We start from the raw sequence: 24879 nt of genomic DNA, 5'->3' as shown, positions 1-24879 counted from the left end.
ATCTGTTTCATTTGGTGATCCTTCACCCAAGCTATCAAAAACAATAGTCATTGTCCTTCTTTCTATGTACGGCAACATTTTATTGAGTGTCTATTAAGAACAGATATTGCGTTTCCGAATTCGATCAATAAATTAAGATTTTAAGGAGCTTAGAGCAACAGTTCACGACTCCCAAGGACCTAGGATGCAATGGAACACAGTTTAAAAATCACTGTTCCAGTCAGTAATTTCATGTCGTCCTGATATATACTGTATTTGATGCTTCACGTATCTTCCTTATTCTCATAGATATCCACCAAAAACGTGGCAATGAGTTAGCCATCCAAAAAACGGACTTTTTCTGACTAATTCCCTCCCTTCCCGTGCTCCATCTTTTCCACTAACGGTGTTCCAGGACACAAATATTATTTTTCAATTAATGAAAGAAAATTAAAATATTTTAAGAATGGGATCACAATTAAAGTAGATTAAATCGTCTCCAGTTGTTTAAAAATATCTTGACTGAAACGTGACTCGAACTTACTTACCAAAGCCCATTTCATTCGGTGCAATTTTTGGACCTTGCTATACGGGTGTTCCCTTAAATTTTCCATTCATGCCACCCATTTGAGATTGTGATTGAATTTTAAATATATCGTGGCATTCCTGCTCGATCTCAAGGATACCTGGGGGTTGACCATCTACTTGTCCTCTATAAGGATTCTATCCTTCAGTTCGCGATTTTTCGTTATCGACGATAAAAGGGAAGTTTTTGCCACCATATCCTTCCTGGACGATAATGCGGATCACGTGGGAAGGACAATTTTGAACGAGAGCTAAGACCCTCTCGATCAGCTCAAGAACAACTTTTTCTGCAGCAATGGTGACTTATGTTAAATATATTTTCATTTTTGATCGTCTTTGGGGTGCTCCCCCAACCTCTGTTTTAAAACGAGAAGTTTTTTGTATAGTTAAACGAAATTTACGCAAAGAATTTGCGTAAAAATGCATCGCAATGCAATATCGCAGGTCTCAAAACTGCCGCAAAAATGTACGTACCATCACAAAAAATAAATAAATAATGTTGCGAGTGCAAGATCATTGTTGCCATTTTTCAAATAGCTTGGCCAATGACTATTGGGCCAGGCTTGACAAGAGTGTGGCCCTGGCTTTAACCTCAACGTTTCCCCCAGTTGTCATTATCGCGAAATATTTGCAAGACGGTGTAGAAGCGGTATGGCTTGGCCAACAACTCCTCGGAGCCATGAATATAATCAACAAGAAGACGCTTTCCTCTAAACATCTCCTAACGATTCCAACTATTGTACTAGCGTTAGGAAAACGTTAAGTATGATCTTCCCATATAACGGCAGACCTCCAGCGATAGATATAACTCTTGGATTATCAATACTGTACTGGATGAACTATGTGTATTGCGTGTTTTCTTCGTATTTTATAATATCTGATGATTTTTTTTTATTGTTTTTAGAGAGTGATTGAAACAAGAATCTTATTTCAAAGTTTCAATAAGAAAATACGGAAGTCATTATTGTAAGAAAAGAAAACGAAATTCCTGACGTCAAATTATTCATTAGCGTGAAAGGTAATATGTTTATATAATATCCTCGTGCCTTAAAATTGTGTTTTTATTTGCTTCTATTTTATTCATTTATTTAAATATATACAGGGTGGTGGAAAATCATATATATAAAATGTCACCAGAAGTAAAAAGTAAGTTGTGACGAAATTCTCTCCGTCAGTGCATCAGATGGAGCTATTTTGCTGCCAGGCTGTAACATGAATTCTTTTCTGTAGAGAACTTCCAAAGCCATATGTAGGAGACCTAATCTGAAATAATTGCTATGACAAGAATCACCATCTCGTCACCATTACTTGTGCTGCATGAGTGATACTGACGAGGCTGCGTAATTTTATTAAAATACCACGACTTTTCCAGATATGAGCAGTAGCGATGTCAGCCGCTGTAGTGATTGAATGGCCATTGTGACACTCGCATCGCGGAGACGCGGGTTCAAATCCCACCGTCACCACAGTGGTAGTCGGTTCACAGGTTCCGACATGGGCCGTATCATACGTATCTTTTCAGAAGATAAACAGGGGCCATAGATAAAGAGAGGTTCTCCGAGGATAATGTCACTCTCCACTATAAATACGGAAGTTTTTAACAGCTGGCTGATGCGAAGACATGTTTTGGAAAGAGGAGAAATTCAACTGCCCTTGCGAGGAATCAAACCTACGTCCTCTCACTTGCCGGGTGAGCGGCCTAGACCACTAGACTACAAAGGCAACGAATATCTCGATCTTTTCTTGTAGCTCGTGTGCACTGAACATGGGCGGTCGGACATAATTCAAGCCAAAGCTCACAATTGCTGACGGCAATTGGATAAGTCCCCATCTGGTGGCAGTGTCAGCCATTGTGAGCTTAACCTGAATCAGGTCGGACCGCCCATGTACGGTACCGTTCAGTGCACACGAGCTACAAGAAAAGATCGCGATATTCGTTGCCTTTGTAGTCTAGTGGTTTTGGGTGCTCACCCACCAAGTGAGAGTGGTTCGATTGAGTGGGTTCGATTCCCCGCGCACACACAAGGGCAGTTGAGTATTCTTTCTTTCCTAAACGTATCTTTGCATCAGTCAGCTGTCAAAAACCTTTCTAAGGAGAGCTTTGTTGATAATTTCTGTCACATCACAGTCACTTCTTGCACACAAATTGTAATCCGACCAGGACCTACAGTTTATTGCCAAATGGCAGCGTCCGACATTATATTTTTTCATTTATGTCGCTGAAGGTTTGGTGCACTAATCCCTCGTAGAAGGGAGGGGGGGGGGATTCCTGCGGTAACTATGTGTTCTGCGATCATCTTATTGCCGTTTCTGTTGTGTACTTCTGCATCAGGAAAGATGCTGACAAGAGGAATCAGTTATCGATCTCGCGGCAATCTCAGAACATCCTCTGGTACAGTATGCGAGTGTGTTATCCACCTGGGGTACATGGCCGAAGATACGGGGGGGGGGGGCGTGGGAGGGCATTGCCCCCCAGCGTCACAGGTAGAGTCGACTGATCTAATGTACCTATGTATATAAGAGCTGACATCATCATCATCGTGCCCCCCCCCCCCAGCAATAATGACCTTGCCCCCCCAGACTTCCAAGTCAATCTCCGCCTATGCTGGGATACTGCATCAAGGTAAACCACTGTTGCAGAGGAAAATAATCAGATATATGCAAACTAATTAAGGAGTTAGTTTTGCGTGTGTTTTATGGAATAACTATAAATATAGTAGAAGCCCGTGATAACGAATATTTCGTATAACGAGAATCTCGGTAATGAGCACGTGACTGTCAACAGCTAATGTTAAGGAAACAAAAAAATATTCGCTTATGGCGAGCTATTTATGAATGAAAATCAGAATACATTCGCTATAACGACAACGGAAATTCTCGAAAAGCATCTTTTCCTTTCCCTTTTCTTTATGAATTATACATAAAGTGGACCGGAAAGGGTGACTTTTTTGTAATGTCTTCATCCTATTCATAGCTATTTATAAACGGGCCCTGTCGGTTTCTCCCAATAGATGAGAGGACCACATGCTGTATTTTATTTTCTTATTATCTATGTAGGAGGTGAAAAACACCTATTTTATCCAAATAGTGGACAACACATTTTATTTTTAGGTGTGCTGATTGGGAAGGTGGTGCATGACCGCTGATTTTGACATCGTCGTTATTTTTCTGGTAAACATTCCTTTCCCCCCCCCCTCCCCTCTCTATTCTTTCTTGGCATCTTCCAAAACTAGGCTCAGGGCAAGCAGGTCTTGAACATTTTCTGTGTCGTAAGCTGTTTTTCTCTGGAAGATCTCGAGGCTTCTTTTAGGCCAAAATTGCATGAGTGATAGTCTTTGATTTTTTGAACGTTTTTATTTTGTTATAGAAAAAAAATTTAGCAATCGAAACAAAACATTAGACTTTATTCAAATGTGAAAAAAATAATGGAACAAAAAGTGAAATCGCAAAAAATTCGAGCTTCCATCGTCAATTTCGTTTTTGTTTGTCATACAATCAGCATTGTGTATGCATAAGAAATTAGCTCTAGATGCATATTTCAGCAAAAGTAGTTCAAAATAAAAGGAAAAAGAAAAGTAAATTTGTATCTAGTTTTTGTTTTTTCCCTCATTTATATGTTCCAACAGTCCGAAAAACCAAAAACTTTTTATAACGCGAAGTCCGTTATAACGGCAATCTTCCATCTGATTATGAACTGCCGTTATAACTGAGTTTTACTGTATTTGAAATGTGAACCTTAGTCACCCGGCTGATATCAATGTGATAATCTTGCTGTTTACCCATACTGGAGTGTATATTTGTCGACGTTCTCAGCACCGATGGATCCTGTATGGAAATTCAGATATACCTGCTGAAAGTAAGCGTCAAAAACTTAATATAGCTTTAATATAGTCTCACAGAGCAACAAGTCAAAAAGTTTTTAGTTATCAAATCGTCAGTGTCAATGTCGAAGCCGTTTGTCATCCAGCTATTCGTGAGCATTGGCATATAGATGGGTGACACGGAGTACTCTGTTGGACGAGAATAACGTTCAGTTTTGGCACCCACCATACGCGCTGAGAATCTCAAGGTAAGCAATTCCATCTACTACTTTTTTGTGAAAAAAAAATACCGGCTCAAGGATGCAGCATGGAAAACTCTAATTTTAGGTAAATCCCTCACGTATACGTGACCATATTACATCTTCCATAATATCATGAGGTGACTAAGAATTTTTGCACAGAGAATTAATAAAATCTTGAAAATGCATGCTCTGAAATCATAAAAATAATTTACGCATGTCTGTAAGGACTGAATTCCATATGAAAAATATTGATGTGTCTTTTGCATAATAAGACCATGAAGTTACTCGATATGTGGAACCAACGATGACCGCTCGAATAAGGGCATTACCTTGCATACACGTACATATAAATATCGGTTAATTGGCACAAAAGTTTAGGAAAAACACGTGTTTTTCCTTTTTACTATAGATATACCATCATAGCAATTTCCGATGCCTTTAAAATTTCATTTGCACTTGTGACTTCATTCCGATCCATAACAAAAACTATATTTTCTCTAAAATCTTTACAAATAAAATTCACGTGTTGAAAGCTTTGAAGATTTTTGTAACACCTTGGCCGATCGTAAGGATTGGATTGAATTTTGAATTTGCTGGCGCAAGGACCAATTCGGTCAAACTGCGCCAAAGAAAATGACCATATAAAAACAAGAAAAATTGTCCCTTTGTCATATCGAAAAATAAGACTGCTCATGATAAAAAGCAATGGGAAACGTAAAACACTGACATGAATTGTAAAAAGCTACTTATAATTTGTTGCAAAAACCAATGGCTTTGATGAATTTAAAAATGCGAGATGCATCGCAATGGTCAGATAAAATGTCGTGAAGTGAAAGATGACTCTGACCAGATGTGGTCTCGATCGTAAGGACGCTTGAGTTTCAGAAATGTTAAATTTTCACAAGAAATCACGTAACTCTGAAATCGCGCAACTCGGGTTATTACATTAATTTTAACCCTTTCAGATACGAGCATTCATTTTCTGGAATTTTCAAAAGGGTTTTGCATTTTTTATCCTCAAAAAATGCATTGAAAATATAAATGTATTTTTCATTTTATTTTTTTTTCTCTCTCTCTCTCCCTCTCTCTCTCAATTTTAAAAATAATAATCACTCTTTTTGGGAAAAAAACATTACGATGACTTTAGGACATATATTAAGCTGTTTTACTGTTACACATACCATTAACATTCTCCTCCCCTCATAGCTTCATCACAGAAAAAGGATGTTGGTTCTCTTTAAATAATATTTCAAATTAATATTTATCTGAAAGGAACCAAGTAAAGTTTGACAATAGGTAATTGGATATTAACATGTCACATGTACTAATTAATATGGAAAAAAATACAATTATTTCAATAAAAATCCCACCACTTTTCAACAGTTCAGATGTCGGTATATCTTAATAATGTTAAAAATGGCGCTTGGTCAAAGCCTCTTAATAGTATCTAGGAGGCTTTGGCTTGGTTCCTTTTATATAAAAGCCGTCCAATTAATTAAGTGAAAAGGTTAAAATTGAAAAAAATGAAATCAAACCATACATTAAATGACGGTGACTCATTGCAACATTAAAATCTTAATATGTGTAGATGAATCAAAAATGTCAAAATAAAAAAAAGCATATCATTATACATTTTAGATTTTACAAAATTTCTCGATAACGCATTACTGCCCTATGTTTGTTTTGAAAAACCTCGTAGCAAACCGCTTTCATGAGCGTGCGTTATATTGCGGTACCAAGATATTGATTCTGGAAAGTATTAAAGCATAATCAATTCTATTGGTGAGGAATGTATAAAAGAAACAAAAAGCCGTTTATCTCTCAATATGAATAAATGTCAGCATATCTATTCATGTTAATGGGTAGATTTGATAGATATAATGTTATATCCATCTCTATATCCCTTTCAGACCCGAGCATTCATTTTTTGTAATTTTCAATATGTTTTTTTGCGCTTTTGATACTCAAAAAATTCATTAAAAAAATAAATGCAAGCAAATCTTTATTTTTAAATTTTTTTTTCTTCAAATATCCAATTTATTTTGATTGAAGAAATAGTTCACTTCGTTCATTATTTTTCAAACAAGATGATGTAACGTATATTCATATTCACATGCAATTTTTTGCATAATTTTATTGCTAATTTTTATGTAATAAATCACACTTTTCCCGGAAGCACTTTTTCTTGGAATCCATCTTGAAAAACCCCTGAAAGTTCAACTTTAAGTGTTGCCCTCTGATGAAAGCCCCCATAAAGTTTATATTCACCATATCTCGGAATTAGACGTTTGGACGAGGTTGTTTCGATTCGGCCATTCGGACACCACACATTTGGACGCTGGCTGTTTGGACACCGTCTCGTGAGCGCGTCCAATCAGCAGGATCATCAGTTACTCTTTTAACGTCTTATTTATTTAATCTTTATTTTACTTTTTTGTTCTTTTATTTCTATTTTAATTATTTTGTTTTTCATTTCCACACATTTTATTTATTATTTTTTATTTTAATAATATCAAGTTTAATAACGCATTAAAAAAAACCGTAAAAACACACCAATGAAAAATTTAAATCATAAAATGCATAAAAAACGTAAAATATATATAAAAACAATTATTATATATATCACATTAATAATCACATTGAGTTATAGCATAATCACTAGAGCCCGGAAATTTAGACAAAATGTCATAAATTCCTCTTTTTGCTCATTTTCGAACTTTTTTTGTAAAAATGTTTTTTTTTGTTAAATTTTTCCTGCTATAAATGCGCCATTGTTTCACCATTTATGCGTAAATTTCAGAGGTCATATTGTGTAAAACTTGGATAATTTGAGCATTGAGAACAAAATAATTGCTCTTTTTAAAATTGTCCAACTATTAGTATTAATTATCATTACAAAGGAGCCTAAGAGATAGGAAACTTGTTGTTGCCATGAATTCATTATGCTTCGACGAATGGTGTTAGACATGAATGTTTTTGTTTCAGACGAACGCAGCCCGTGTTTGAGAAAATTTAGGAGTTTGTTTCTGCCACATGCTTCACATAGCATGTCTTGCTCACACATCGGACTTTACTACCAGACGCGCCCCCGCTCCACATCTGACATAGATATCAGAGCGTTCCTGAAGGTTAGACACACGCCTGGAGATTCAGCAAACATTCTTTTCCCAACGAATTGGACTGCATTCTATATGTATAGCTGACCGATGATTGTCCCAAGAGATCAGCAGTTATTATCATGGCTCACACAAGGCGGAATAGGAGCAAACAGGGCTCTATAGCTCTGGAGCCCATTTTGTTTTTTTTTGCACCCTAAATGCACTGCAAATAACCATTGCCAGTTATTTTACATGCATATTTAATATTCGATCAAACTTTACAGAGTCACCCTCAAGGGTGTGCGACAGACGTGGTCATACAGGGCCCCGCGCTTGAAGGGGTCCTGCATAAGTAGTAATATAAATAAATAAATAGACATTTAAGTTTTTTGCAACCATAAAACAAGGTTTTTGAAAAAAGTATTTCAATTTATAAAAACGAAAATTAATTTTTAAATAATACAACAAATAAACGAAAATTATTCGTAACTCTAAGACCATTTTTATCTTTTCTATTTTCTCTACAGATTCCGCGTCTGGCAATGGTGGCCCTGGAATTTACCTAATTTTGAGGAACCACTATCATTTTATTTTTGGCATAAAATCAATTTAACTCGGGTAACAATGCAGTTATTGTAACCTAATATGGAAACAGTAGACGAAGTAAAGTGCAACACCAATTTTTCAGCTGGTTTTCGCACTCTTAATACCTTATAGCTTTTAGTCATTTTTCTTTTCTTCCATTACTTAAAAATGCCTTTTTTTAAATGCCTATTTTAGGTATTTTTAGTACCTTTTTGCCTATTTCGACCATTTTTAGTGCTTAAACTTCCGGGCTCTAATAATCACATTAAGTTATAGCACAAAGTTGTAGCGTACTCTATCATTTCTCGATTACTGACGTTCTCATATTATTGCTACGTCGAAACGACGGCGTTCAATCAGCCGATATCCAAACGGCACGGGTCCAAATGTCACGCGTCCAAACGTGATGTACCGCACCATATTTCTAACTAAACATACACAACGCTTTAAGTCGGCTTAACTCCCTGATATCAAAAGAAAAAAAATTCTACAATAACAAAAAACAACCCAACGCATTTGTGGTACCGGGGTCTGAAAGGGTTAAGCATACAAGCCCACTAACAACACGTCTAGCTCAATCCTGAATCCAAACTAAGCCCTTTGTGGTGTTAAAATTTTCACAATCCTATATCACTCGATTCCTTTTAAGACTACCGCTATTTAAACCGATAAAAAAAAACTTTCCGGAATTAGTTATTTTCTTAAAATCCATCCAGGAAACTAAAAACTACAGCCTATCATCAAATAAGATTTATTATAATGCCTCAAGAAAGGGTGGGTATAGTGTGTTTCGAATATATATGATAGGTTAGAAATGTTTCCAATAAATCCTTCGTGTACCCGTGCGATCATCAATGATGCTTGAATCACTCGGGGCGTCATCGTATCGCCTCCTGTTAATGGAAATCACTATTCTTATGGGGGGGGGGGGAAAGAAAGTCCTGAGAAAAATACTTAGATCGTTTCCTTAACAAAATTTACTTATATCCCTTAATCAGATTATAACGTATAGCCTGTTAGCGCAAATGCTATTACGAGAGTTGCTGGGTTATAAAACCCGAGCATTATAACTAATGTATGCCTCTTTTGAATGTCGTTAGCGGTCTGCTAACCTAGTTTTGTCTGGCGTTGAGAATAGGAAAAGCGAAAATCCTAAACGCTTTTTTTTAACACTCCAGTGAACATTATGATGTATGTGAGTGCGTCTATGATTACGATGTTATGAGCGGAATCCTTAAAAAGGAAATTTACTGTATATATATGTTCTACCGCGTTAAAAAAGACATGAACGTTTTCTTTTTGTTTAAAAAAACCGTTTTGTGGAGCCCCCCGAGGTAAAGATTCTCAATTGCGACCGACAACCTTGTCTTTGAAATCAGTCCATACCAAAAAAGTGTCCTACATTTGACTTCTAAAAAAAAAGACAGTAAAGAGACAAACGGGAACTGTCACCAGCGCTTTATAATAATCTGTTTTCGTTGTTTTTAAGAAACCTTCAAAGTTTAGTTTTTAATTTTTCTTGTTTTTATCTATTTATTATTAACAACAAAACACAGACACAATAAGATACAATATAAAACAAAAATGAATGTGAAAGACAACGCCTGCACTCTATGCAGCTCTTAGGGACCCACTTGGCCGTCCTGGAGCGTAAAAAAATTCCTTTGTACAATAAACAGCACGCTATTGATTTATTTTAGACTTTTAGAAGTAGTTAAAATTTTGCCGTGGTTGCCTATTTATATTTTCGATTACTGTTTCAAAATTTGATATGGGATTTGCAAATATAAAAATGTTTTGAGGACAGATATTTTCTGGATTTTATGAGGTGAACTCGGGAAGAAAAGCTTTGCTGTCCATACTTAGAATAAGACAACTATAAATATTTTTTATGGGCATTGTATAATATTTTATCATGTATATATAGTTTTATAATTGCATTATTAATTGGGGATTGTTGTATTTCAGAGAAATATATAACATCCATATTTGTTATGGGCATCTTTTCCTTAGCCACCTATTTGGGCATTTTGCCTGTTATGGCTTGTATTTGTTGAGAAGTCATCTGGTCGGAACTCGAACCCAGGCCCTCTTACATTCCGTGCACGCATGTTACCATTTACACCACTGGAGACGAAGGGTCGTGTCTCTAGGGGTGTGCATGGTAGAATGCTTATCCGGAATGCATGAGGGCCTGGGTTTGGGTCCCGGCGGAGACTTGATGACTTTTCTTTCCGAGTTCACCTCTGCATGAAATCCAGAAAATATCTGTTTTCCCGATATTTTAGGCTGAGAAAAATCCGTCTATCTCTGTAAAAATTTTTTCCTTGAAATGTTTATTTATTATGAAGTCTGATAATTTTTTTCTGAATTTGTTAGAAATGGTTGGTCCCAGGTATTTTATACTTTTTAGAATGAGATATTTATTTGTTTTTTTTGGAGTTGAATGCATTAAATTGTATCTAGTTCAGGTTCTATCGTTGTTATTTGCTAGAAATAGATCATGGTTTTAGCAATGAAAATTATTTTATACGCATAAATTTGCCTTAGATAAAGTGTTAAAATAAAGTCGATTTGCATTATTTAATGTTATTATCATGCCATTTGGGGGGGGGGGAATAGAAATGTTTTGAATAATGATTAAAGAACTTGTTTTAAATCGTAAGAAATGTGAAAGGAAACTCAATAAGGGTACGATATGGCCATTTCAATAAAGGAATCACAGTTTTATGGAGAGTTAAGTTAAGTTTCAAATTTTTCATAGCCATGATTGCCGTGGAAAGATCCAAAAGTTTAGGGACTGGGAATGAAATTAATTACCTGTCACGAATAATTTATAATAATGACAGCGCCAAAATGAATCCTCAATCATATAGCTGCCGTAAAAATCTTCGATTCTCTGCAACAGAGCATGGGATTCTCGCTGAAAAACATGGATAAGAAATCATTCAAAACCACCTATATATATATAAAGTATTGATTTAATACTTATAATTGCATAAAATTACTACGATGCGATTGAAATGATAAAATTCGCATCTTCATAAATGAAGCGCAAGCCAATATGCTGAATGATGTCAAATGATGTTCCGAGACACATCATTTCGGGAATAAGTCCTCAACGTTCATATATCAACAAATTTACAGACATCTCACAAGAACTTATTGATTTTGAAACAGTCATTCAAATACAAATACAAATACAACGCCACAACAGGCAAATTGCCCAACGAGGTGGCTGACTTAAGAGTCTAAGCAAACTTTTAATTGAAAATTGAATGCAAAAAAATAATATACTTCGTCCGGAAAATAAATTTCGTACGCTTTAACTTTAACTAAATTAAAATAATGAATCCAAAATCGAAAATTTTTAAGGGAATAAAAAAAAAAGACATTTTGGACAGCTAAATTATTTTTCTTCTTTCTTAGCGAAAAGAAGTTGATTGGACGACGATGACCTTATATACCTGGTCACGTGAAAAATTTCTGACAAAAAACTTTGACACTCGCACATGCGCAGTGAATATACAGTAGTATACCTGGCTATAAAACAAACCTGCCAAAAACTCCATGACAGACAGAATTTTAAATAGATTGAAATTAAAATGAATGCAGTTGAAAAAAAAAGCATTAAAAACTCACGTGTCACATGATTAACGCACCAAAGTTTTGGAATAATAGAACCTGGGAAAAAATACAAAAGTATCGCAAGAAAATAACAACGTGATTTCCTGAATGACACTTAGTGAACTGGTGCAAAACTACGCATCACCCAAGTACAAAAAAAGTACATCTTGTGTCCAAACAACACGGCATAAGGGGCCGTTCAAGTATTACGTAAGCAAATTTTTAGCCATTTTTGACCCTCTCCCCCCCTTGTCAGCATAATTTCGTCGTCACTGCCTCCTACCTCCTAACGCATATTGATGGGATCAGAAACGCACGCGGGAGGAGGGGGATAGGGGGCTCGCGCGCCTCCCCAGACGAAATTTTTTTTTCATGCAAAAAAAAATATTAAAAAAAATTAAAATTTCGAAAGAAAATACCTTTATATGTTATTATAATCGATTTCTGTTAATTTTAATGCTATCTGAAAGGAAAGCACCCAAAATTTCTCTTTAAAATACTCATTGCGACCCACCCTTTAAGACATATATGGTAAACCCTTGGGCCGCGGACCAAATGTGGCCCTGAAGGTTATCTGATGCGGCTTGCCCCCCCCCCCCTCAAACCTAATTTTGTAAAAATGGCGGTAAAATGGCGGTTTTAATCACTTAAGCGGCACATTTTTACAAATCGCTTAAATGACCCGTGGCTCAATTCCAGAGCATTTAAGTGTCACATTTTGAGATCATTGAAGTAGATCTCAAAGATCACTTTCACATTCAGATCACCTAAGTAACCCGCGACACAGTTACAGAACACTTAAACGATCCGTGACGCATTTAGAGATCCCCCGAGTGTCATGTGGCACAGTTTTAGAGCACTTAAGCGACCCCCAGTGCGGTTCTACATCACTCAAGTTACCCGCGGAACATTCCCAGATTACTTAAGTGATCCGTGACATAATTACGGATCACTTGAGTGATGCGTGGCACAGTTCCAGAGCACTTAAGCGGCCCGGAAACATTTCCATAGCACTTGAAGGATCCGTGAAACATTTAGAGATTACTAAAATGGCTTTGTAGGGGACTTACCAATAGGGAGAATGTTAGTTCAGGTGCCCAATAACTATCCAAAGGTTTTTTTTCGTTTTTGGCGCACCGAATAAGTTGTCATTAAGAATATTTCATATCTTCATAAAGGGTGGTTGATGACGTAAGCATCAGCCAAACCCCCTCCCCCCCCCATCGATGCTGACGTAATACTTGAGTGACCCCTAAGAACTTCAAAAGCATAAGAAATTTCAGATTCCGTTAGAAATAAAAGAAATACAAAAAATTGGTCATAGTACCATCGGACACCCCTTATTTAGCATCATGCAAGAAAGATGACACTAACACGACAACGTACGGTTGTCACAATGTTCTGCAACAATTTTTGTCACTATTTACTATGGCCATATAAGTGATTCGACTAAAATTCATCTTATTCCAAGTGCAGAAATTCGACTAATATTTCCTCGGGTCCATTGCATTAGAATGAACGAGTATAATAAAAATATTTTTGATAAAGCCCAATTGTGTCTCTTCAAATTTAAAATACATCAATATCAATTCAGAATGCCAGACTAATGTCAAAAGCAAAGAACATGTTGAAGAAGGACTGACAGGGAATGTTATGTCCATATCCAGTATATATATATATCACTTGATGTCAATGTCCATTCGACCGAAAATACAACTTTTCCTCTCAACACAAAGATGGGATACTACCAAAACAGCGAAGCTTAACAAATTATCGACAATCGAGGTAATCAATCCAGAGAGGTCAGCAATTCAGTCGAATACTTATGTGTTGGACATATGGGACATGGATAGATGAAAAAAGGGAAAAGATGACCGATGTAATAAACACAATAATTTGTAAGAAATAACCTATTATTGTCGATCGTTACTAAAATTGTTCAGCGTTTGAAAGCTATACCGACTAATCCAAAAAAGAAACAATTACCGACGTTGTGGCCATATAACAATTGTTACAGCTACTCATGTCCATTTTACTCAAATTTAGAGCACAGTAATCGAGTTAAAAACCGAAACTTTCAAGACTTGGACTGGTCAAAAAATGCGGAGTTTTTTCGCTTTTTCTTTCCTCTATTTTTCTCTTCACAGTACGTTGATTGCTATGTATGATGATGATGACGACTTGGCTGAAAGATTTTTCGTTCAGGAGAGATTGAGGTCATTATCACCCGACCTTGGTTTGACAGTGCCTTGTTGTGGCCATTTCGGCCTTCCTCCGTCCACTACCTTGGCGAAAAAGCTTTTTGCATCATTATTTTCCGCGGCTGTACAGCATCATTTTTTTTTGTAGTTAGTTGTTATCACTGGCTATCATTGAAAATGTCGTTTAGAAACACACAATTGTTTTTTAAAGCCCTCGTATAGGGTGGGCCTCAAAACCTCTTCTTTTTTACCTTTCGCTGAGGTTGTTGCACGATAGACAGAGTCCTTTATTTATGAGAGTGTCTGTATATATACGAACGTTTGGGACGATGAACCGGACAACCTAACAATTTGCGTACTCATCGTAACAAGGAACGTTTCTTTTCTCTCAGTTTTACGTTGAACCGACAGATTCCGTCACAACGAGAGCTCTTGTAGCCTTGCCTATTCTTTCGTACCTTCCCCTGAAACAGGGGTCTTCAAACTTTATTTAACAGTCACGAGCACCGTCTGTTCCCATCACCAGAACAGCACCTATATGACAACCCTGACGTGTATGCAAACTCTTATCAGAAAAATGTAAAAGTGGATCGAATATAAAAGTGGACATTCTTAAGGTGGTATTCACTGACATGGTTTAAACCGTGGTCACTATTTTTGGATAGGAGGTCGACACGGATTGGTTAAATTCAGGTTTTCAAGTTTTTAACCAATCCGGGTCGATCTCCTACCCAAAAATTGTGACTATAGTTTACAAACCGGTGATTCTGAACCTAGGGATACATGGCCCCCTTACAGTTCTGGGATATTGTAAGTGGACCACGAAAGAAAACCAGATTAAAGAGAAGCTACGACAAGTGGTGAAGGGGCCACAGAGATCTGTGAAGAAATAAAGCTACCAAATGAAATAATGGTGTGCAAAAATATGACTACTTTCCGAATCCAACATAGAACCAGGTTCGCGCTTTTATCTCCGTCCGAGTTCAGTAAAGATTGTAAATTAAAGTAAGCTTCATTGAAAATTTGGGCATTTTTGTAAAAAGTTGGGCAAAATTATGGGAAAATACAGAAACGTTCAGTATATACGGCTCACACCAATCAGCAAGTCAAACCGTCAAACATGTAGGCCTAATAAATTAAAAATAGCTAGGTATCAATAGAACAACAGACAAACATTTTCTCAGCGTGCTAACCTCTAATTCCATTAATTTATTTGGAAAAAACCCTAAAAATGAAAGCAAAAGCATCGAAAAAGTATCGTTATATCCAAGGTAGTTGCATTTCATCGACGTTGTGAGCAAGGGTAATTAAAATTATTCTCTATGGGAATCTGTCGATATATATATCGCCTATTTTTGACGTTATAGCCGAGGTGCTGTTATAACCAAGTTTGACTGTAATTTATTCTGCTCTCTATTACAGGTTTCTACGAATATAATTTTCAGTTATTAGAACGACACTATTTTCTCCAATTATCCTCATGTCTATAAGAGACCAGTGTTAACGAATAAGCTGTCACAAAATGCAAAATACAGGGGGATTACAAATACAATGCCTACTCAGACGTATGTAGCGCCCATTCTGGTGGAAGTATTTTGATGAAGCTTGGTATATAGGATATATGGACTACGGGGAAAAGAAAGATTTAATAAAAGAATAGTTAAATTTTTCACCACCAGTTCAAAAGTGGCGCTTTTTTACCACAGCTATCTCTTTTCTATGGTCCAAATAACGAATATACCAGGTATCAATAGAATACGTCAACCACAACGGGCACTATATAGGTCTGAGTGGTGTCAGTATAATAAAACTGACACTACTCAGCTAAATAATACTGACACCACTCGGACCTATGTAGCGCCCATTGTGGAGAACGTATTCCACTGAAACTTGGTATATACGTTATTTGGACCATCAGAAAAAAATAACTGCGATAAGAAGCACCAATTTTTCACCTGATGGTCAAAAATTGAACTATTATATTTCTTGAATCTTTCTTTTCCCCATAGTCCATATACCCATATACTATTGGTCTTCAATGTTTTACTCTCGAGGGCCACATAAAAAATTTTCGCGTTCCGCGGGCCACTTATTAATGGCGTAGGGTGTGCAAAGACGATAAAAAACTAAATATATTTCAAAATATTTTTAAAAATTTGAATATTTAATTCAATTAATTTTAACAAATATTAATTTTAAACGATATAAAAAGAACATTTCAAATTACAGTCGGCCCCCCGTATTCGCGGGGGTTACGTTCCTGGGGTGACTGCGAATACAGAAATCTGCGAATAACCGAAACCATAGGTTTTTTGTTTTTCTCGTTTATTGAACATCATGAGAAGAGAACAGGTAGAAGGGAATGTAAAAGAGTGTGCAGCGGTTGTTGGCGATGTTTTCTGAAAGAACATTGTGATTTCTGTTTGCTGTTTTTTCTTCTTCATATTATCAAGTATGTAAGTATGTTGGTATATGTTAACAAGGCTTCCTCTACTAATTTCCCTACATGTGAAGAACGTACGTATGTCATGAAAATAATCTATTGCTAATTTGAACTTGTGAAGCCCTTTCGCTATGTTACTCATGGCGAACTTGTCTTCTACTTAAGAGCTGCCACGGCTCTAGTTATGGCAGTAATGGCATTAGTGATAATGTAATTCTTCCATACCTTCAAGACATTTTATACATTGGCATCTTCTATTACGTGCACAATCATCTCCATTGAGTGGCGTGTATAGTGAGCCTTGAATGTTATCTTTACCCCCTGGTCAAGAGACTGAATGATAGATGTTGATTAGGAGGGATATAAAGGACTTCCACACCATCCACCACCTTGGAACACATTGACATCTTGTTGTTCAGGAACATTATCCAGTATCAAAAGAACTTTGAATGACATGTCTTCACTCTCAAGGTACCTCCTGACTTCTGGATCGAAACACCATTTAAACCAATCCAGGAAAAGTGCTTTCATAGTCCAAGCCCTTTTATTGCTCATCCAAAATAATGGGAGTTTTGACATCCTTTTTCTTCAATGCTCGTGGATTCACAGATTTGAAAATTACGGTGGGTTTTATCATGTACCCATACGTATTTGCACAAAACAACATAGTAAGTCTATCTTAAAACCAGGCGTTCGCTTTTCTTCTTGATTGATGAATGTTCTTGCGGCATTTTTTTCCAAAATAGTGCAGTTTCGTCAGCGTTAAACACCTGCTGAGGTGCATAACCCTTCTCTTCAATAATTTTCTGCAAAGTCTTTCGAAATTCTCTAGCTGCCTCGTGCTTGGAAGAGGCTTGATCGCCAGTGATTTTTGCACTGCGTGATCCATTTCTTAAATCTATGAAACCAACCTTTACTTGCATAAAGTTCTGATGAAATAGACGTTTCACCAGCCCTTCCCTTTATAGAAGCGTAAAATGTTATCGTTTTATTTTCTGTTATAATATTACAATCAATTGGAATACCTTTTTTTGTAGTAGTCTTGTACCCACAAAAAAACAGCATTTTCAGTACGAGAAACACATGGATTCCGTAGGCGATGTGAAGTTTCCGCTGCCACAGGTGCAGCTACAGCAACGGCTGAACGAATTTCAGACGAAACAGGCATTGTAACCTCTTTCCACGGCTCAACCAGCGTACTTCTGTATAATAAATGACGTCGCCATGCTCAACTTACAAATCCTCTAAGAATTTTTGAAACTGTTTCTGTGGTTAAATCCTTTCGATCGACTGAAATTAACCGCTTTCACTACAACAGACATTGCATGTTCAAACTTGGAGAAAAACTTTTTTGCACAAGTTTTCTTGGTGTATGATGCAGTAGAAAGCCATCATCTTCGTATTTCCGCATTTCTCGGCATCTGACATTATCAATGTGATTACCCCTGCCTTCTGACCGGTCATATAGAGGGAGCACCATCTGTAGTTATGGCAGATATATTTTCCAACTCACATTTGACCAATGTTTCTACGAAACTTGAATTCAAGTCGGAACTTCGCCTTGTACCCTTAAGTTCAACAACATTGGATAACTCCTCTACAATTTTAAAGCTTTTGTCAATAACCCGAATGAAAATGGCTGCTTGTGCGGTATCTGTTGCATCCGTCGATTCATCCATAGCTACTGAGTTAAACAAAAAATTTCTCACATTTGGATTTGAAGGTCGTGAATACATCTGCTGACAGATCCTCCACGCGTCTTGCTACTGTCACATCAGACAAACTAATGTTCGAAACAGCTTGAGCCTGTGATGCTCAAAGCACTTCAACTGCAGACTGAAGACATTCTTTAAAATTCTCCATCAATGAAGGGTTTCCCACGTTTCGCAATTTTCTCTGCTATTACATAACTGACACGAACAAAATTTTCAGACTTTTTATTTCTTCCGAAGAACAATGACTGTTGACAGTTCAGCTTCGATTTCAGTTCATTGATTTCGAAGTTTCCCTCCAATCCAGAATACTTCGCACTATGCTTGGTATCGAAATGTCTCAATCATAATATTGCATTTTTTTCATTATGGCTACGCTCTCATTGCAAATGAGGCAAACTGCTTTAGCTTTGGGTTCGTCGAAAAAATAAAGGGATGACCACCTTTCCTGAAAAAAAAAATCCCACTATTTCTTCAACTTTCCTTTCTTTGCTGTCACGGTTTACCATCATGCACTCATTTAAAGACTAAAAAGGCTTCTGACCAAAGGCTTCAATGACCAAAACACAAGTAAACTAACTGTACCAATTATACAAATCATTCTTCCAGCCAATTAAGATGCATACATCCACCTGCTCCTTTCCCAACCATGCACCCGAGAAATGCTATGGAAATTCCGTTCATTTTAGCTTCTTCCCACTAAAGGAGGATGGGATGTACGCAAAGTTACATTTATGATGAAGAAGTATGTTCTGGTTTATTTTGCATTTAAGGTCTTAGTAAGAAGCTAAATGCTATACACTCATCAGCCTATCCTTGTTATAAGTCTGTATGAAGCTGGGTGACATTTTTTTTTTGCCAAAACCTTCGTTTTACCCTATTTTTGAATGATATTCCGTCAATCGATCGAAATGTTTTGGCGGGTCACAAAAATATCGACGGTGGGCCACGGGTTGAAAACTCCTACTATATATACGAAGTTTCATCAAAATATCTCCATCAGAATAGGCACTACATACGTTTGAGTAGTGCCAGTTTATTTATAACCACCCTGTATAACCTGGAAGAGAAAGTGGTAATGAATCGATAACCTTGAGTTTCATATACAACCAAAAGATCATAATATGTGATTACAACTGTAATATCCAGCGATTCGAATTCATTTAATACAGGAAGTGTCACAATAGATATAACCGAAAAGTTACTAGACTGAAACGTTTTTTGTTGTTTTTTTTTCAATGATAATAAATAGATAAACAGCTGAATTCGACAAGAATAATGTCATCGCAGGGTTGTACGCATATTCCATCTGTTTACGAGTTGTAAAAAGGGATATGTAGAACCCAATGACGAAGAATGTGGTGCGGTTATCTCTGGTGCGAACTTCCGCTACATACTCATATCCTGCCGGACACAAAGGAGCTGAATCTTAATTATGGGGGGGGGGGACACAATGTGCAAACGGACATGAGAAGGCTTTTTTCAAACTCTCGATGCAACAGCTGGGCTGAGTTTTAGGGAATTTATAGAATGAGTAAGTTCTCTCGCGCCATCAGTTCAATTCCATTTACATTTATGATAACCCTTTCATATCGCGGTGCCACAAATGTGTGGGTTGATTTTTCTCATTGTAGAATTTTTCTTTTGACCTCAGGGAGAGTTAAGCCCTGACTTGAAGGATTGAGTGCTTTTTGAGTTAGAAATATGGTGAACATGAACTTTAGGAAGATTTCATCAGAGGGCAGCACTTGAAGTTGAAAAAAAAGTGTGTTTTTGAGATATTTTCCAGGAGAAAGGGCCTCCGGGAAAAGTTATATGTATTACATAAGATTTAGCAATAAAAGTCTAGAAAAAATTCTATGTAAAGATGAATATACCCTGCAATACTTTGGCTGAAAAAGAAATTGAATTCATAAAAAAGAAATTGAAAATTTGAAAAAAATAAAGATTTGCTTACATTTACGGTTTTAATGCATTTTTTGAGTATCAAAAATGCAAAAAAAAAAAAAAAAAACTGAAAATTCCAAAAAAATGAATTCTCGGGTGTGAAAGGGTTATAGAATGCAACACAAACCTGGTAGGATAGTATTAAATATTACACTAGACAACAAATTTTGAAAAAAAAAATTCCGCGTCCTAAATGAAAACAGTCAATTCCTATGTAATTCGGTGTGCTGAACATGAATCTAACCATAAAAAAAGCTGGATTGGCTCAGGTTTTCTTTGTAATTTCATATATTCACATATTTAGTAGCACAATGCAAATACATTAAAAGGCAATGGAAAAAATAATTAATATGCAAAAAACAACATGTGCATGAATAAATATACATATAGAAACCTCGCAAATATGTAGAGACACAATATTAATATACGTAAAAGCACAACAAAAATGCACAGAAACATATATTACAGCAATAGTTCATTCACTTTAACATGGTAATATGTCTCCGATAGAAAGACTAATAGAATTTTTTCATGGTGATACAGGGTATTCGTATTCAGCAGGCCAAATACATTCAGAATTGTGGATTTGCTTGTCGGACTTTCATGCCGGTGTTCATTGTTGTCCATAGGCACCGTTCGTAAAGCACCTTTTTCACACTTTACATATTAGTATCTCAAAAACAAGAGCCATGGTGATATTCGTGTTGAGCAGAAATGTGCATTTTTCTTTGGATATTGCGCAACTCGGGGTATTACCGTATTTTAAATTTAATAAATGATCTCTATTTAATAACCAGGAGAAGTCCTCTAGTTGCCTTATTTTAAAGACTCGAATTAATTGAATATAAGTGGGTGATTTTTTTGATTTCCAATCCGCACTTTTCCTCTAATCCAGCTCGTAGGTATTCATTTTTGGAACGTGGTGAACGGTTGCGGATGGCTATCCTCCACTGGCCAACATGAATAATTATGGCAATGAAGTCTGACAGATACTTAGATGCATGATTTTTTTTTCGAACTGGTAATTTTTTCAGAGTTAATGACACGTGTAGAAAGCCGGAAAAATCGTTCAAAAATTCTATTTAGAATTATACTGCTTATACAGTGTACGGGGCTTTAAAAAGGGCGTATACAGCCTCAAAAATCGCATAAAATATTGAAGCCCCGAAATGCCTCAAAACTGCATGATTTGTTTCTCGAGCTGATGATATTTTTTTATAATTACTGGTGCGTATAGAAAACCTAAAAAATAATTTAAAAGAAATCTATCTTGAATTGTGCTGCTTGCACAGCTCTTTAAAGAGGTCGTATAAAGCCTCAAAAATTGCCCATAAGATATTGATGTAATATTACTTTACAAAATATATAACTACCTTCTTTGTGATTTACATTATATTAAGAAAAAAAATTGGGTTGCAAACTACAAGGTCAAAAAAAGAAATAGAAGCAAAACATTTTAGCAAATTAACGAAATCACAGTCAAACATGCACTGCAAAAAAAGGAGTTGTATAAATTGGAGCATCTGCCAGCCAATTCAAAATATAAAATGAAAAGAATATGACCTCAGCTTATGCACAAAAATGATTCCGAATTTTCCGATTAGACAGAAAGTGCTATCACGAATTCGGACCTGGTGAATTCCGGCAAATTATAGTTGATTAATTTGATAGAAAATATATTGATCAATCGTGAATAAAAACAAATGAATACGATATGTCATGCTATACGTTTTACATCCCAGACGCGCCAAAATCTTTATTCAGAACTTGATCACGTGGAACGGAATCAGAGAGTGCAGACTTGGTGACAAAGATGGATATTTCTCTAATCCGTTGCACAATCTCCGTTTGACCTGAAACTTATCTCCTCTTCTTTGTATTTTTTATTTTGCTTATTTGGTGTGAGCATATACAATATGAAATAAAGTAGAACTTTACAAATATTTACCACCAGTAATAGAACAAACAAAAAGTCGAAACAAATAATGTAGTAGGCGGTAATGGTATGTAGTCATCCAACTGAATCGTTCCAAACCAACCAACTAGCGTATTACCGTAGATAATGGAGTGTCGAATCTATTTCTACGTAAGAAAAGAAATAGAAACAAGAAAAATTTCTACCCTTTGGCTCTTACAGATGATTCTGAAATGTAGGCCTGAACTAGTTTTCCCAAAGAATTTTGTTGTTAAACAAATTAATCGCTTTGTCCACATATTCCTATCATTCATCTCGAAATCTGTTTCTTATATCCTTGATCTGAATTACAAACGTATTTGCTATTGTTATTATTCTATTAATTTATAAAATTTTATTTTTGGACTTTGTATCAAGGATACGATTTTTACGAATCTCTTGAAAAACAATCGTTTTTTCTTCAGTGTTATCAGATTATTCAAGTATCGCTCAAGAGAAGGGTTTGCACATTAAAAAAATGATAATAATGGTAAAATAAATATGGGACACAATTTTTTGTGGTGACCTATTAATTCATAAGATAGATGGAAGCACCTGTTCCGACAATAAACAATGATAAAAGTAACTTGATATTGAGTTTAATTTTAAAGCTCGTTTCGGCATTGTTTCCTAAGCAACTCCTGAACATTTGATTTTTACTTGTGAGCTGTTTATGAAGTTGCTATAATTGCCAGCAGAATGGCTCAAAAAGGTAAACATGTCTTCTATTTCTTTCCAAGCCAAGCAAGAGTGATTTTTGACACTTGAATTTTGGAGGGAAACACCACATGTGGCGGAGACATATTGCTGTGTATTTTAAGAATGATGGAAAAGTAAATTTCCAAACAATTAATGGCATTTTTAAACTATTGAAATCTATGCAAATTATATAAATACAGTGTACTCTCTGAAATGTAATATCCTATATTTTTGTAAATATTAACAAAATAATTTTTTTTGTCAAGTAAAAGCATTCCGTTTTACTTCATTTACTTAATATAACCCCTACAATTTTTCTCCTCCTGATATTTCAATGCTTGCCAAGTAAAAGTTAAACCAGGGGTGGTTTAGGCGAAAGTGCAAGGGGCACGCTGCACCCAAACAGCAGGTTGTAAGGGGTGGTATCGTAGGCTTCAGTTAGACAACAAGAATTTTTATCAATTTTCAATAGTAGAAACTCACACGGTATAACGCTTTTGAGCCGTACCTTGACGACGTAGATTTTGAAAAAACTGCCTGGAACTATGATGTCAAAAAAATAAATAAAAATAAATAAATAAAAATAAATAAATAAAAATAAATAAATAAAAATAAATAAATAAAAATAAATAAATAAAAATAAATAAATAAAAATAAATAAATAAAAATAAATAAATAAAAATGTAAGTGTGCATGTTGGTGCCGTCACTTGGTAATTTTTCTGGAAAAGTGAAAGAAACGCAGAGAAAAAATTCGGCTTTTCACTAGTCCGACTCTGGGGCACCAAAAACGAATGCAAGATAAATTTCTTCTAAAAGTTGCCTCGTTATAGTTCCTCTTTACGGGAATGAGTGTAGTCATGAACCCCCACACAAGGGCAGGTCTGACAGGGTTCCAGCTTGGAACGATTCTCGTCTTTTTTTGTTTTTGAACCCAAAAAAAAAATAATTCACTATAGAGAGGTCTCGCTAAAGTTCCCAGCTGAGGGGATCTGCTGCAGGTTGTGGGGGGGGGGGGGAAGGGTACCAGCTGGTGACTTAGCCGAAAAGATGATGTCACTCTCCGCAACCTATACGAAGGTTTCGACAGCTGGATGATGCAAAGATGAATTCAGGAAAGAAAATTCAACTGCCCTCATCTGGTGGCAGTGTCAAGAATTATGTGAGCGTTGGACTGAATTAGGTCCCACTGTCCATGTATGGTCCCGTCCAGTGCACCCGAGCTCTGAGGAAAGAGTTTCGTTACATTTGCAGCGTAGTAGCCTAGTGCACTCATCCGGCAAATAAGAGAACGTGGGTTCGATTCCTGGCGCAGAGGCAGTTAAATTTTCTTTCCTGAATTCATCTTCGTATCAGCCAGCTGTTGAAACTTTCGTACGGATAGCGGAGAATGACATAATCACTTTCAGTCACCTCGTTAGGCATTTTTTTTACCTGTTGTGGCCCAGTATTTATATTTGTTTGTATTTGTATTAATCTTTTTGGATAAGTCGCCATCAAATGACAGTGTCAGCAATTGTGTGAGCTTCGGCCTCAGTTAGGTCTGACCATGCATGCACGGTCCTGTTCAGTGCACACGAGCTCTAAATTCGCGTATACATTAGCTCGCGGATCACGTAACGTAACCATTCACAATTGGTTGTTCAGCAATTTGTACTGTGTTTTGAACGGTTCTTGAGCTGTTTGAACTGGACCCACCGGGAACCGATTTTTTCAAAGAACACAAAGGAGGTTTGTATATCCACGAACAGATTAGAACCAGAACCGCTACAGGGGGTCGTACGTTACAAGTTACAAGATCAGCCCACTAATGTGTACGCGCCTTTAGGAAAGAAGTTCGTTACCTTCGTATCGTAGTGAACTAGCATGCTTATTCGGCAAGTGCGAGGGAATGGGTACAATTCCCCGCAGAGGCAGTCGAATTTTCTTTCCTGAATTCATATTCGCATCAGCCAGCTGTTAAAACCTTCGTATAACCGAGTCTAAA

At 36.5% G+C, this 24879-nt stretch overlaps 1 protein-coding gene across 2 annotated transcripts in view; it reads left to right on the top strand.

The window, feature by feature from the left end:
- The window catches only part of f (espin protein forked), a 336082-nt gene that overhangs the window by 90652 nt on the left and 220551 nt on the right, over positions 1-24879 (top strand). For both annotated transcript variants that reach the window (XM_089247034.1, XM_089247036.1), the window contains exon 2: positions 1469-1582. The gene's annotated coding sequence lies outside the window, so the exon portion shown is untranslated. The remainder of the gene's footprint in view (positions 1-1468; positions 1583-24879) is intronic.

This window comes from Pholcus phalangioides, unplaced genomic scaffold (assembly GCF_987345545.1).
Source record: "Pholcus phalangioides strain wild (caught in Gottingen) unplaced genomic scaffold, Ppha-v1.0 ptg000017l_1, whole genome shotgun sequence".
NCBI lineage: Eukaryota > Metazoa > Arthropoda > Arachnida > Araneae > Pholcidae > Pholcus > Pholcus phalangioides.
This window is presented reverse-complemented; position numbering and strand designations above follow the sequence as displayed.